General features: G+C 44.1%; 1 protein-coding gene across 7 annotated transcripts in view; it reads right to left on the minus strand.

The window, feature by feature from the left end:
• The window catches only part of JAK2 (Janus kinase 2), a 208,134-nt gene extending 194,595 nt beyond the window's left edge, over window positions 1–13,539 (minus strand). For 3 of the 7 annotated variants that reach the window (XM_075596754.1, XM_075596782.1, XM_075596773.1), the window contains exon 1: window positions 4,744–4,958. The gene's annotated coding sequence lies outside the window, so the exon portion shown is untranslated. Of the gene's footprint in view, window positions 1–2,471; window positions 2,682–4,743; window positions 4,959–12,984 lie in introns of those variants that run through there. The other 4 variants (XM_075596797.1, XM_075596745.1, XM_075596764.1 and 1 more) reach the window with 3 other exon arrangements.
• Between the last annotated feature and the right edge of the window lie 406 nt (window positions 13,540–13,945).

Consider the following 13,945-nt stretch of genomic DNA (forward strand, 5'->3'; position numbering starts at 1 on the left):
TAAACTACAACAGAAACCAACAAATTGAGCCCTAAATGTATTATATTGAACATGAAATAAAGCACCAGCTGCCTTCACCTGTTCTGTTTATCAAAAGGCCACAGAATAGAATCACGGCGACTCCATTTGCTGGCCACAAACAGGCTGCCGTCTTTAGCATGAAAACTAAATACACATTTCTATGGACGTATACGTTTGATTGAAATCCCCCACATCTTCACCATGTGGCACAACACTGATATAATCATTTGATTTCACATTTTCAACAAACTAAAACAAAGCCTTACGTCTATTTTTTTTTATATGCAAGAAACTTCCCTTTGGGGGCAGATTCACTAAGTGTCGATGCAGGGTATCCAACTCTAAACCGTCTTTAATCGCCATTTCAGTTAATGAATGCGGGTGCGATACCTGCATCGCGTCTTACAGAATCATGGCCTAACTTTTATTTTATTTTTTTACCAGTTAACGGAAAAGTGGAGGCAACAATTAAAACAACAAATCGTGACAAGAAGGAGATTATATATGAGGAAGCAATATGTCAAAATATTGAGTGGGCTTGTGTGCTTCGTTTAACCCAACATCATTATAGTGTGTCTAACGTGCATCTTGCTTCCAGCTTCACAAAATATCTAGATCAGGTAGAGAAGTCTACATAGGTGGGAAAAAAATCTGTCCTTCAACAGGTTGCAAACTCTGCCCTTTTTGAAGATTCTTGGCTATACTAACCTTCTTAATGCAGCAGATAAAGCTTTAGAAAATATTAACCACAAGAAAAAAAAAAACTGTTTTAGATATCTATAATGCAATCCTAAATTTTCAGCTTTAAATAATGCTTGATACGCACGTGTATAAAATCAACTGTTTTGAAGTGGCCAGAGCATTTCAAAATATATTTTACATCAAAGTTGATCATTGTAAAGGTTCTAATCAAACTTAAATGAGTTAATCACATATTCCAACAAGCTTCAGGTATGGGAACAATATTTCAAAAACTGCGGACTCGCAGAGTGGTGACTGTTCCATTGCTTGTCGATATAGTGTGTGTGTGTGTATATACACACACACACACACACAGAAAATCAAAACGAATAGACAACTAGACGATACCGTTCTGTGGCAAACGAAATGCTTTTATTTGTGCGAGCTTTCGAGATACACTGATCTCTTCTTCCGGCGATGTTACAATGAATGAAGCCAGAAAGGGTTTTTACTTTTTAACAGTGCATCCTGGAATGTACACTGGCGACACACTTTATTCGAGCTTGGCTAGTCCCACGAATTCGGGTATACCCGGGTGTATTGAGGTTTGTGACTGTTTTCTGCCCGAGTACATTGAGTTATTTTTCAGGCAGGGATTGAAGCATTTAATTCCCGCTGGCTGCAATACTGCACAGTATATATATATACACTGCATTACAATTCATGAATTTATGCCATCTGGTAGACACGCGAAGCATTGCAGCCTATTAAATCCTAATCATCCTCATTTAACAGATCAGCCGCCCGTCAGCCAGGCATGAACCCAGGCTGGGAAGGCAAACGCAACGGGGCTTGTCAGAGGTGAGGAGCGGCGCATTCCAGGTATCTGCCAGGTACATACCGGGTATTTGCTCGAATAAAGTGTGTCGCAGCAGTATCTGTGACTGAAGCCTATCCCTCCCCCTGTGCAGTATGAATATATATATATATATATATATATATATATATATATATATATATATATATGTATATATGTATGTATGTATGTATGTATGTATGTATGTATGTATGTATGTATGTATGTATGTATGTATGTATGTATGTATGTATATATATATATATATATATATATATATATATATATATATAGCAAAGAGCTTAAGCAATCTGAAAGACTGCAACAGTACTTACCAAGTTTACTAGCAAAAGCCCAACAAGCCCTAATTAGGCAAACCACACAAAGCAAATGTCCTGCTTCCCTTAGGAGGATAAGGAAAGCTTCTTATTAGTACTTCGGTAAGGCATAAAAAGGACGTTGGCGGCACACAGCAGCATTATTAGGGGGTTCTTCAACGCACCTCTTCAAACAAACATACTGTATCCACCAGGAGGCCAAGGCAGACCTATGTACAACATGGACATGTCCCCATGCATTGTGGGAAGTTTATTTATCAACCCTTCCACCCACCTAAGAAATCATGCAAGCCCATGTCATGGACCACTGCCAAGTTAATAAATGTTTGGAGGACGACCTTAGATTCTGTATCTACTACTTCTATATATAAGACATTATTTTTGAGGCTAGCTTTTGGTAAAGAGGGGGGGGGGGCGTCACGGCACCTACCCACCCACCCTGTCAATTCGTATCTTTGACACACACCGACAGATTCATTCACAAACTTCTTCACTCCACCCCTCAGCCACACTCTCCCCCGGAGCGCTGCACCTCGTCCCCCTGCCCCAACTGCACCAGCACAGTACTGACTCACCCAACTTGTCAATCAGCACTGTGGCCGACATCAGCGCCATGTCATGCGCTGCGGTGGCGCTAGTAAGGCATGATGGATGTGCTGTTGCCATTGACTGCGGTCCAGTCAGTTTGGAAATTGTCGGGGGGGCCGGGATTTTTCAATCTTTGTATTGCACAATTAAAAAATACAGGATTTGTATCTAAAATGTAGCCTTTCACATGGATATGCCTACAGGGATATAGAAGAAAATGGGAGGTTATTGATTAAACTGCGATAGCGCCCATCAGGTTACCAGCGCATGAAAACGTCCATTAACTTTCAATGCCTCATTGGCACCATCACGGCTTAATGAATGACCCCCAATGACTGCAGGAGACAGAGGAGTGAAATTAATTTTGAAGGTCTTCTGGGACCACCGATAATTTCAATGAAACCTAAAAATGACACTCACTTTCCAGATTTCCATTTAGTGGGGGAAAAAAGACGTTAGATGTCAAACACAGAACAGCTGGAGACGCATTCAGCCGGGACATGTATACTTTAGTAGTAAGGTTCCAAACAAGCCTTTCATTAATCACTGAAGTCTTTAAAACACACTTACTGCTTCGTGCATATCAGCACAGCCATATAAAAGCCATGCAAGGACAGTGCCGCTATTCCCCTAAAACACTGCACCCATCCGGCTTTTACCAGCTGGCACTCATATACCATACCAAATATAAAAGGGCAATATGCGGTGGAAAGTCAGGATCGAATCTGATACCGATGCCAGCTGAATAACAGCACAATGTGAGCCGGGCAGAAATTGTTAATAGAAAGAAAACATGTTTTTAAATGACTTGAGTTCACCACTAAAAGGAGAGAGATAGATATCGCTATACACACACACACACACACACACACACACACACACAATACTAAATGCAGGGATAAGAATACAGTACTAGACATATATTGGGAGAACAGAGCTTACAATTTAAGCTGTATGGCGGGAGACTTTAAGAGACAGTGGGATTAGAATTAAGTGACTTAGATGTATAGCTTTACAGTTTACGGCTAATAGGCCGAGTACGTCTCGTGTGTGTGTGGTAGGGAAATATAATCATATTTGACAAGTTATTGCAATGCTACATTAAACGGCTGCATTAGAAGATTGGGAGAGAAGGTATTGTACCCGATGGTTACTCACTGGGGGATGATATAAAAAGGTATGGGGTGCAGCAAGTGAAAATGGTTCTAGGCATAACAGAGCGGTAGCAAGTTGTGCAGAAAAGCAGGCCGTGGTGGGGTCGCCATTGGAAGCTGCCCGCTTACCACTGCACTGCTGACCCCTCAGTATCAAAGTGGTTTTCGGATACAGAAGTTGTGTATCTCTGTGTAAAAACCTGTTGCATCAGTCACTTGTCAACAAAACCACAAAACCACCGGAGACACTCCCTTTTAACACCTTCACTGCCAGAGAGGGGCCTCACACCCAAAGCGTTGCAGGTCCATCTGGCACTGAAGGAGTTAACCATTTCAATGATTTATTATGTTCCAAAAACAAAGTACTGTACTGTGTAAAAACAACAAACAAAAACACATATTCAAAAAACACATATGTAATGTGACAAATCTTATACTCACTCTCTAAATTAAAGTAATTTCATGAATATTCGATTGATTTACCTTACTTTGTTATATAGACACACACACACACACACACACACACACACACACACACACACACACACACACACACGTGTTCTCTCTTTTTGGTAGGGGGAGGGTGCATATTTGGAGGAAAATACTAATTAGACATTCAAACTAAATCTTACCAGAATAGCTTTTTTTTTTTAAAGACGTTATTTCAAATACATCATGTAGCTGCCACTTTAATTTAACGTCATGCCTATTTGCCTACATTTTTTTTTTTAAACAATTTAAAAATAAATATATACTTTCCACGGATCATGTTTTATTGGGCTGCCTTTATGTTCTCCTGTAGTCTATTTGACCTCACAAACAATATCATTACATTGCCACTTGCGACGAAGAAAGAGATGACAGAACGTAAAAATGGGTGGGTTGATGGCATCTGAAGCAGACAAACAAAACCCTGCAACAAATCTACAAAGGTGTCTTTTACATAAAGATCAGAAATGTACACAAATGAACACAAAGATGGAACTATTACAAGATGCAAAGAATCGACGTTTGCAAGAGTGCCAAAAACGCACGCCCCCCAATACAAACGCTATCCCCTTCCTCTGAAACAAGTAACATAGCAGCGCACGGCGAGGACACTTACAGGGCAGGGGACACTGCTCATCTCTGTGTCAAAGAACTGTTGTGTGCTGTCTCCCGCTAATTCAAAGATCAATTTCCCTTTGTAACAAATCGCTCTCCACTTGGTTGCATCCTACAGAACTTCCCTTGTTGACCAAAGAGACCAGGATCCTTCCAGCTAAGTGAATGCAGCAAAACGGCCAAGTTCTTCCTTTAAATGAGCTGATCAGAGGCAGGCAGAAATGTCACTGACAGGCTGCAGCAGAAAGGGGTGGGGACAAGGTTACAAGAGCGTGCCTGCTTGTTTATGCAGACGTGCCTCTCACATGAGGGACATTAGGGAAGTGAAGGAAGAGGGAGACTACACTAAGTAGCCAGTCCCATTAGAAAGGAGCATTGAAACTTGGAACCAAGCAGTTACTCCCCCCCCCCTTGCAGGTATTGTCTGTCTTTATTTATATAGAGCCAAAAGTGTACTCAGCGCTTCACAAAGAATACAGTACAGGGAATTAACACAATACATTAAGCACAGCAAAATCAGACAATAGGAAAGGAAATCCCTGCCCCGAAGAGCTTACAATCTAAGATAATGTACAACCCCCCCCCCCCCCGTATAGAACATTTTTCACATTCAGCTTAAAGCAGAAGTTGGCGCTGATTTGTTTTTTGCTGAGATCTCGTCTTCCCCTTTCCAACTGTTTTTGTGTTTAAAACTCTGACACGCCGGTCAGAAGGTATAAGGATGTGAAATGGAGCTCTCCTCAGAGCCCAGCGCAGTTTAAAGGTTATTATGGTAACTTCGAAAGATAAAAAATTGGGAAAAAAAAAAAAAAGGAAAGGAGCTGGACATTCTCACCAACATTATACAGAGTCAGAGTCAAACGCAAATAGGCTCCTTGGGTGATTGCGGCTTAAAGGAGCAACCCGTGCAATATTCTACATGTGTGTTTTTTTTAATAAATCCGTTCTGTCGTAATAGATAATACTTACTACATTTTGTTTTAAATTCAACTCAATGCCATTTGTATTGAGTTTTAATATATTGGGCATCCTTTGATTCCTATAGCAGGCTTTAGCCACCTCCCCAGCAGTGCAAAATCTTTGTAACACTTTCCTGTTTGTGATCATCTGTTGCCAATATTCCCAGCAGTTTGAGCTGCAAGCTATAACAATAGATCATGTTACCTATGTAACACCTGGATACATTGTAGCTGCTGAGTTACACTGACTGAATGATTGATTTAAGCTGGAAGGCAGCCATTTAGTGAACCATGGGAAGCAGGATCTTTGGTGATCGATAACAGAAGAACGAATCGATAGGCAGCTTAGGTAATTCGTTTTCAATAAAAGGTAATCAATCACTGCATATAGTAAAACAAAAATACATATCTCAAATGAAAATATTACTGTGTGCTCATTTGCATGTCTAAGGCTGCGCTAATAGTGCAGGCGACGCGACTGTCGCGTCAATACAAATGCATTGTCGGCGCATATAGTGCAGGCGACGGCGACAAAGCGACAAAGCGATAGTGCTACCAAAAATCTGGTAGTCACTGATATTTCATTTTTTCAGCGACAGTCTCCCCTTGCGGCCAATCAGGAGCTTCTCCGTCCCTCCGCCTCCCCCTTTATGACGTCGCTGGCCTTGTAGCCAGTGAGGTCACCTAAACTTGAATTGCAACTTTCGCGATGGCGACAGGTGACATCATCTGTCGCGTCGCCGTCACTATAAGCGTGGCTGGCCTTAGACAGGTCTGCAACCCCGCCTTTCACCATTATCGCCCAGCATACAGTGCTTCCACTGCAAGGGATTCAGGAAAATAACATGCAAATGAGAACACAATGCCACCTTTTGCTTCAAATCCATTTTGACATGGACCCCTATAAAGCTTCCCAGAATCCCTTGCTGCAGTGGAAGCACTGTATGCTGGGCGATAATGGTGAAAGGCAGGGTTGCAGACCTGTCTAAGGCTGCGAACCCGCTGCGGCCGGCAGGGTCGCGGCTGCGAACCACCAGACCCTTGCCCGAGTGGTCCCTGCCCCCGCTGCCACCTTCCGACAGGGCTGACAACGTACTGCGACGCGTCAGCCGGCCGATACTGCAAGAATCTTGTGAATTTCGGCGTTGACGCGTCACGTGGTACGCGAGTTAGCCAATGGGGAGGAGGGGAGGGACGAAGCTAGGTGGGAGGCGCCTTGGGCAGGGAGCAGGGAAGGAGCTGCGTGTTATTAAAGTGTGTGTGTGTGTGTGTGTGTGTGTATGTGTGTGGGGGGGTGGACGGCACCACGATCAGAGCCCGACGGCACCACGATCAGAGCCCGCCCCCCTCCCTCCCACTCCCGCCCCCCTCCCTCTCCGGCTCCCGCCCCCCTCCCTCTCCGGCTCCCGCCCCACTCCCTCTCCGGCTCCCGCCCCACTCCCTCTCCGGCTCCCGCCCCACTCCCTCTCCGGCTCCCGCCCCACTCCCTCTCCGGCTCCCGCCCCCCTCCTTCTCCGGCTCCCGCCCCCCTCCTTCTCCGGCTCCCGCCCCCCTCCTTCTCCGGCTCCCGCCCCCCTCCTTCTCCGGCTCCCGCCCCCCTCCCGCTCCCGCCCCCCTCCCTCTCCCGCTCCCCTCCCCCTCCCTCTCCCGCTCCCCTCCCGCCCCCCTCCCTCTCCCGCTCCCCTCCCTCTCCCGCCCCCCTCCCTCTCCCGCCCCCCTCCCTCTCCGGCTCCCTACAGACCGCATATCGTGGTCTGTGTCTGTCAGCGCCCCGCCTGTCTGCAGTGCGGGCACGCTGACTGAGGGAGCGGGGCCTTAGCCTAAAGCAAAGCAGATTCTGATATGTGGACTTTTAAATGAGCTTTGCAAATAGTATTATAACTCAATTGCTTGTCTGTAACAAGTGGAGATCCTCACAAAGAAGCATGTTATCAGGGAGATAACGAGAAAGTACAAGCAACCTGCACACAAAAAAAGACAAACAACTGGAGGAATGTAGCTAAATACATCATTAATGCTTCAAAATCCTCACAGAACAGTTACTGTACTACTGTATATCTGGTGGGCAATGGCAGTAGTTCTCAATTATTATTATTACATTTTATTTTTTAAAGGTGCAGCTCACCCAATACAACTTTATTTTTATTATTTATTTATTTTAACGTGAGCTCCATGTGATGCTAATTAATACAAATTACCAGCATTATTTATTTGCTAGCTGGTTCTCATTTTAAAAATACACTTGTGGTGTTCACAAGGCAACTCCTGATGTTTAGTCTCACTTCCTCCACCAGGCAGCAATGGGCTGTTTTCCAAGCAGGTATCAATGGGTCTTATCAGAAAAAAAATGACTTCACATAATCTTCAGATCTTTATTTTTTTGGTCAACCAAGTGGGTTATTTATCAAGATCTGTTGTAAGTTAACGCACCTGAACGAGCGTTAAGACCCATTCAAGCCAACGGGAGTTGACGCTAAAAGTAAAAAATAATGAATCTGGGGGGTAAATGAGAGGGGATGTGTATTAATTTAGGTAACTAGCATTCATTTAGGTTATATTCATTAAGATTTGGGGTTTGTTTTTTTAGAAATAAAATACAGTTTAAGTAATTCAGTGTGGATGGAAGAAACTAAAGGGGAAAACAGAGTGCTTCGTACAGTATTGAGAAGAAACTACACATGCAGGAGCAGAACGCACTGCCTTATCAAACCCATTCAAAATAAAACTATTGCTTTGCCTCTGTGTCTCACATTGTGTATTCGGTGCACAAAGTAAGATGATCAAGATTAGCACCCACACAAATCTTATTGAAAAGGACAAGGGATAGTTTCGGGGATTCTATTCAATGGGTTACTGATCGTCTCAGTCACTCCCTGCCACATCTGTGTGTGTATGCCCTCAAAATCAGAGACCCCTTTTTTAAATTCTCAGTGGGGCCCCCATGTTTAGAAACACTAAGCAAGGGGTTTTAAAACAAAGCCATCCTCTCGCAAATTTACAATCTCAACTAACAGAAAAAAACAAATGGCGCACAGCCAGGGAGCCAGGTGTGTAGCAAAAAGTTACCTTTAATCAGTGCATGGTAAGGACAAATTCACCCCTTGGGGGACAAAGCAGGAACCTCCTACGCGTTTCGGACCAACGGGTCCTTTATCAAGGAGTCTGGGGTATGCAGAGATGAGGCGTCTTATATACCCGGTATTAATCAGGGTCAATTAACAAAAGCTGTAAAAAAATCGCGCCGCATGCCCAGTGCGCATGCGCGTGACGTCACCCGCGGCGTCGATTCACCGTCCCTAAGGATTGTGGGTATGGACCGCCCCCTGATGTCGTCCGCGCATGCCAATCCTAAGGCATGAAGCCAAGAAGTCCTAACTAGTCTCTGCCCTCACTTACGCCCACAGTGACGTCACCGCGCATGCGGCGCGATTTTTTACAGCTTTTGTTAATTGACCCTGATTAATACCGGGTATATAAGACGCCTCATCTCTGCATACCCCAGACTCCTTGATAAAGGACCCGTCGGTCCGAAACGCGTAGGAGGTTCCTGCTTTGTCCCCCAAGGGGTGAATTTGTCCTTACCATGCACTGATTAAAGGTAACTTTTTGCTACACACCAGGCTCCCTGGCTGTGCGCCATTCGTTTTTTTCTGTTTGCTGTACCTGGACTCTGGTTTCCCTGTGGCTGGCACGCCAGCAACCATCCCTGGAGATGACGTGAGTGGGTTTTTGTATTCTAGACGGTTATGGTTAAGTTTTGACTATTGTCATTTGGTAACTTACAAGTCTTGATTTACCCACTCCCACTGGTATCTCCAGGGTTAGTGCCTTATTGCCTTATTTGGATGAAATTACCTGGGGTTTGAGCGCCCTCAATCTTTCTATCTACAATCTCAACTAGACCACTTAGGCCAGGTCTCAAGATACAAAATAAATAATGACAAGTCTGAAGCACTAAATTTATCGCTCCCCGCCCAAGAGGTCAAGCTCTTACAAGCAAACTTCAAATATAAATGGTCCCAAACACACATCAAATATCTAGGAATATACATAACAAACACATACAGCTTATTATACCAATATAACTACCCACCTCTATTTGAAATTTTTTTAAAAGATCTTCAGACCTGGAACGACTATCAAATATCCTGGATTGGAAGGATAACCGCAGTAAAAATGAATATCTTGCCCAGGCTGTTATACTTCTTCCAAACTCTCACAATAAAAGTCCCGATCAGGGAGCTCAAAAATATTCAAAACAGAATCTTTCAATTTATCTGGAAGAACAAAAGACCGTGGGTTGCAAGATCGGTAATGCTAGCACTAAGATCAGGGGGGTATGGGGGTGCCAGATATCATCAAATACTACCATGCGGCCCACATAAAACAAGCAGTAATGTGGAACTGTGAGCCAACAACCTGTGGTTGGCTGGGGATCGAGTCCTCCTATGTGGGCCCTTCCACTCTAGCAGTGGAGCTCCGGGGAGGGGGAGAGCCCCGCGGGAAGATTTAAACTTGGGGCGATGAGGTGCACATGGGACATTTGGTCCAAAAGCAAAAAAAGATATGGCCTCTCCAACCACCCTTCGGGCCTGATCCCGATAGTCCATAATCCTGGGTTCCCGCCGGGGTGTTCCCCCAAATATGTGAAGCAACTCAGAAATATGGACATACTGGCAGCAAAAGACCTCATTAAAGAAGGAGAGATCCTCTCCTATCAGGAGTTAAAGCAAAAACCTCACAGACAGAACTTCCCAATCTTTAGCTACTTACAGATCTGACACTTTCTCCAAACGGTCTCTCAGAAAAACAAATTTACTACCCTAACGAACTTTGAGAAATTATGTATGGAAGGCCTTTACAGAGGAGGTCTGATCTCAGAGATATACACGGAGATAGCATCTCATGCAACTTCCCAACCTCACAATTATATGCGGAAATGGGCAGAAGACCTAAACATAGAAATAGATAGGGAAGACTGGAGGGATATCTGGGAATCAGCGTCCAAAACATCAATTTGCACAATCACAAAAGAAAACATATACAAAATTTTGTTCCAATGGTACCTAACCCCGAGAAGACTGAACCAGATCTTCCCAAGAACTCCAGATCTCTGCTGGAGAGGATGTGGTATGAGAGGGCACATGGTCCATATCTGGTGGAACTGCCCACAAATTCAGATATTCTGGACCATGGTTCAAGGTTTGATACTCGAGAGCACGGATCTGAGAGTGCCTATAGACCCGCTGACATTCCTGTTAGCAAAACCAATAGAGGAACTTCAATTTCCAGTAAACAAACTTATAACATTTATATTAACGGCGGCTCACTACTCCATAGAAGCCGCATGGAAAAACATTCAACCCCCATCTAGACGTACAGTCATATCAAGAGTTAACAATGTTAAACTAATGGAAAAACTATCAGCCCAATTAAACCACACCCTTGAAAAATTTGATAAGATATGGGAACCCTGGTCCCTAGACTAAAATAACCACAACACTGAAAGGAAACACTCCTTCCATAAACTAAGGATTACCAAGTAGACAGACCTCAACACCCCCCTCCCCCCCCCCCCCCTCTTAGTCTCTCCCCCTTCCTTCTCTCTCTACCACCTCTCAATACATACCTATTTCATAGGTACATAAGCACGACTCACAAAACTGGATTACAAAACTGATATGGTACTCGCTTTGTTCCAAGAATGCAATATTTTATATTATGTTAAAAATCCACAAATGCTTTGTTGAACATCAGTCTTGTGATACGTAAGTCAATATTTAAAGAGATGTTACTGTATTGTGAAAACAATAAAAAAGATTGAAACAAAACAAAAAAAAGCCATCCTTAGGCTGCGTCTATAGAGGGGGGAGCCGCGTTCCTCCGCGCTGAGGCTCGTCTGTGCAATCAGGAGCGATTGCAAGAACTAGCAGACGAGTCAATGTGCGCGATTGGGAGGCGGGTCACCGACGTCACTGGGCAATACACAATACACGGAACATTTAAATAGCAGCTGACTGCCGATTTGGCGCCAAAATCCATGACGTCATAAAATCTTATTACCAATCTTATTATCTTCTTGCGTCGCAGGGACAATGCTCATTGGTAATAAGATTTTATGACGTCATGGATTTTGGCGCCAAATCGGCAGTCAGCTGCTATTTAAATGTTCCGTGTATTGTGTATGACACTTCTTGATAAAGTGCACGTATCGCACGAAACGCGTAGAAGGGTTGCTACCCTCTATTTTATGGCCTCACATTAAAGGAAGATTTTTTTGCCAGACCTGCTCCTTATCATTCTTTGCTGTGCGCTGCACACATACTGCATTTTCATATAAAGGTTACCATAGAAACCGCAGAAGCTACAGATTTAAAAAAAAAAAACATGATTTACTTAAAGGTCATACTCAGGGGCAAGATACTAACATTACATGAGTTAAACTTATATGTTTCGGAGGGGGGCGGGCGGGGGAGTTGCTGCATTAAAAAAGCTGAACTCTGCTCCAGCCCTTTGAAATTATTGTGCGCTTTCAAGCCAATTTGTGGTCACAAGGGTAGGTTGTATCGACATCTTCCTGTTAAACTAATAATAAGATATGAGGTGGTTTTCATCTCGTAAACACTCAAACACCAAGTACTAAGAGGAAGCAAAAAAGTAGATAAATATTGCACAACAGACAAATGATCTATTTGAAGGTGGTACGTGCATGACCATTTAGTTGCTAGATTTTGCTGATGGAAAACACAATCCCTGCGGTCAGTACCAATGTTGTGAAGTACAGGGATAATGGTTATATTAAAAGGGTCGGCAACTGCAAAAGTGAAAATGAAAGCTTGACATCAATAGATCTGAGCACAGCTTCAGAGCATGGCACAGGTACTGTACCCACTACACTGCTACCACAGCCAGTAACAGACTGCAAGATTGTAATCCATCCATTCATTATTTATATACAACTCTGCGTATACTGCTGCTGAAAAACTCCACTTCAAATACAAAGACACATTAAGGTGACGAACAGTGACAGATGACAATATCCATACAGCACCTCTGCCGAAGACGTACATTATACAATGTGTACATGGGTCTGTGTGTTTTTACATGTAGTAGGATAGATAGCTGTATGTACAACATGTGTGTTTATATATCATGCATGTAAACTTATACATACGTATGCACATTTTTAGGTGTGTGGCTACTGCATACTTATATTATATGTGAAGTTCGTAGGTATTTACAGTATATTAAACATTCATAAACTAGGTAGCCACCGTACTCACCCTGAGAAAACTCTGGTATCCTTCACAGGCTGTCACTGGATGGCTCTTCTCTCAATCTGTCCCTGGCTGTCTCTGCCTCTTCTTCCAAGCTAGCATTGGCTGTCTCTCATCTCTCTTTCTTGAAGAATGTCAGTTTATTGCAATCTTGTTTTCTCTCTCTCTCGGTTCCTGACAGTCTCTTACTGCCACGCAAATCTCTGACAGTTTATTTTGCAGTCTGTCAAGTTTCTCAAGCTTACTTCTCAGGCTCTCTGGTTGTATATTGCTGCCTCTCAGTATCTCCCTGGCTTTCACTCAGTCCCCTTTACTGTCTCTTACTGTCTCTCAGTCTCCCCCCACCCCTGCCTGTTTCTCAGTCTCCCCTGTGCGTGTGTCACAGGTCACTGCTCCCTCCCGTCTGTGCAGGAAGCCCCCCTCCCACTCCCTGTGTCTGATGAGGAGGGGGTCTGACCCTGCGCCCCTCACCCCCGGTAACGGCAAGGAGGGGGGAATAATGATTATTAGGCCTCTTGACCCGATGCAGCCAACAGCAGCTGCTCGGTGTCACTGTCAATGCGGCCCGGCTACACCCCCTTCCCCTTGCTCCTTCAGTTCCGGGGTGGAACTCGGCACCTATTGGATGCCGCACACGGTGACGTCAGAAGGTGGGAACCTGGCAGAAGGAGAGCTGCGTGCACACCCCTCGCCCATGCACGCTCATCACCGTCACCATGGCAACCCGCAGCAGCCTAGAGTGACTGACAGGTGGCCCAAGTTGAGGTGATAGTACCATGCGCTCAAGCCCACGCAGGGTCATATCACCTGGACTATGCTCAGTACACATTTATAATGCTGCTGCGCAACAACATTTTGATAAAAAGCAGATAAATAACATTGTACAGTATATATGTGTGTGTGTGTGTCTGTCTATCTATCTATCTATCTATCTATCTATCTATCTATCTATCTATCTATCTATCTA

Source organism: Ascaphus truei, chromosome 1, assembly GCF_040206685.1.
Source record: "Ascaphus truei isolate aAscTru1 chromosome 1, aAscTru1.hap1, whole genome shotgun sequence".
NCBI classification, from domain to species: domain Eukaryota; kingdom Metazoa; phylum Chordata; class Amphibia; order Anura; family Ascaphidae; genus Ascaphus; species Ascaphus truei.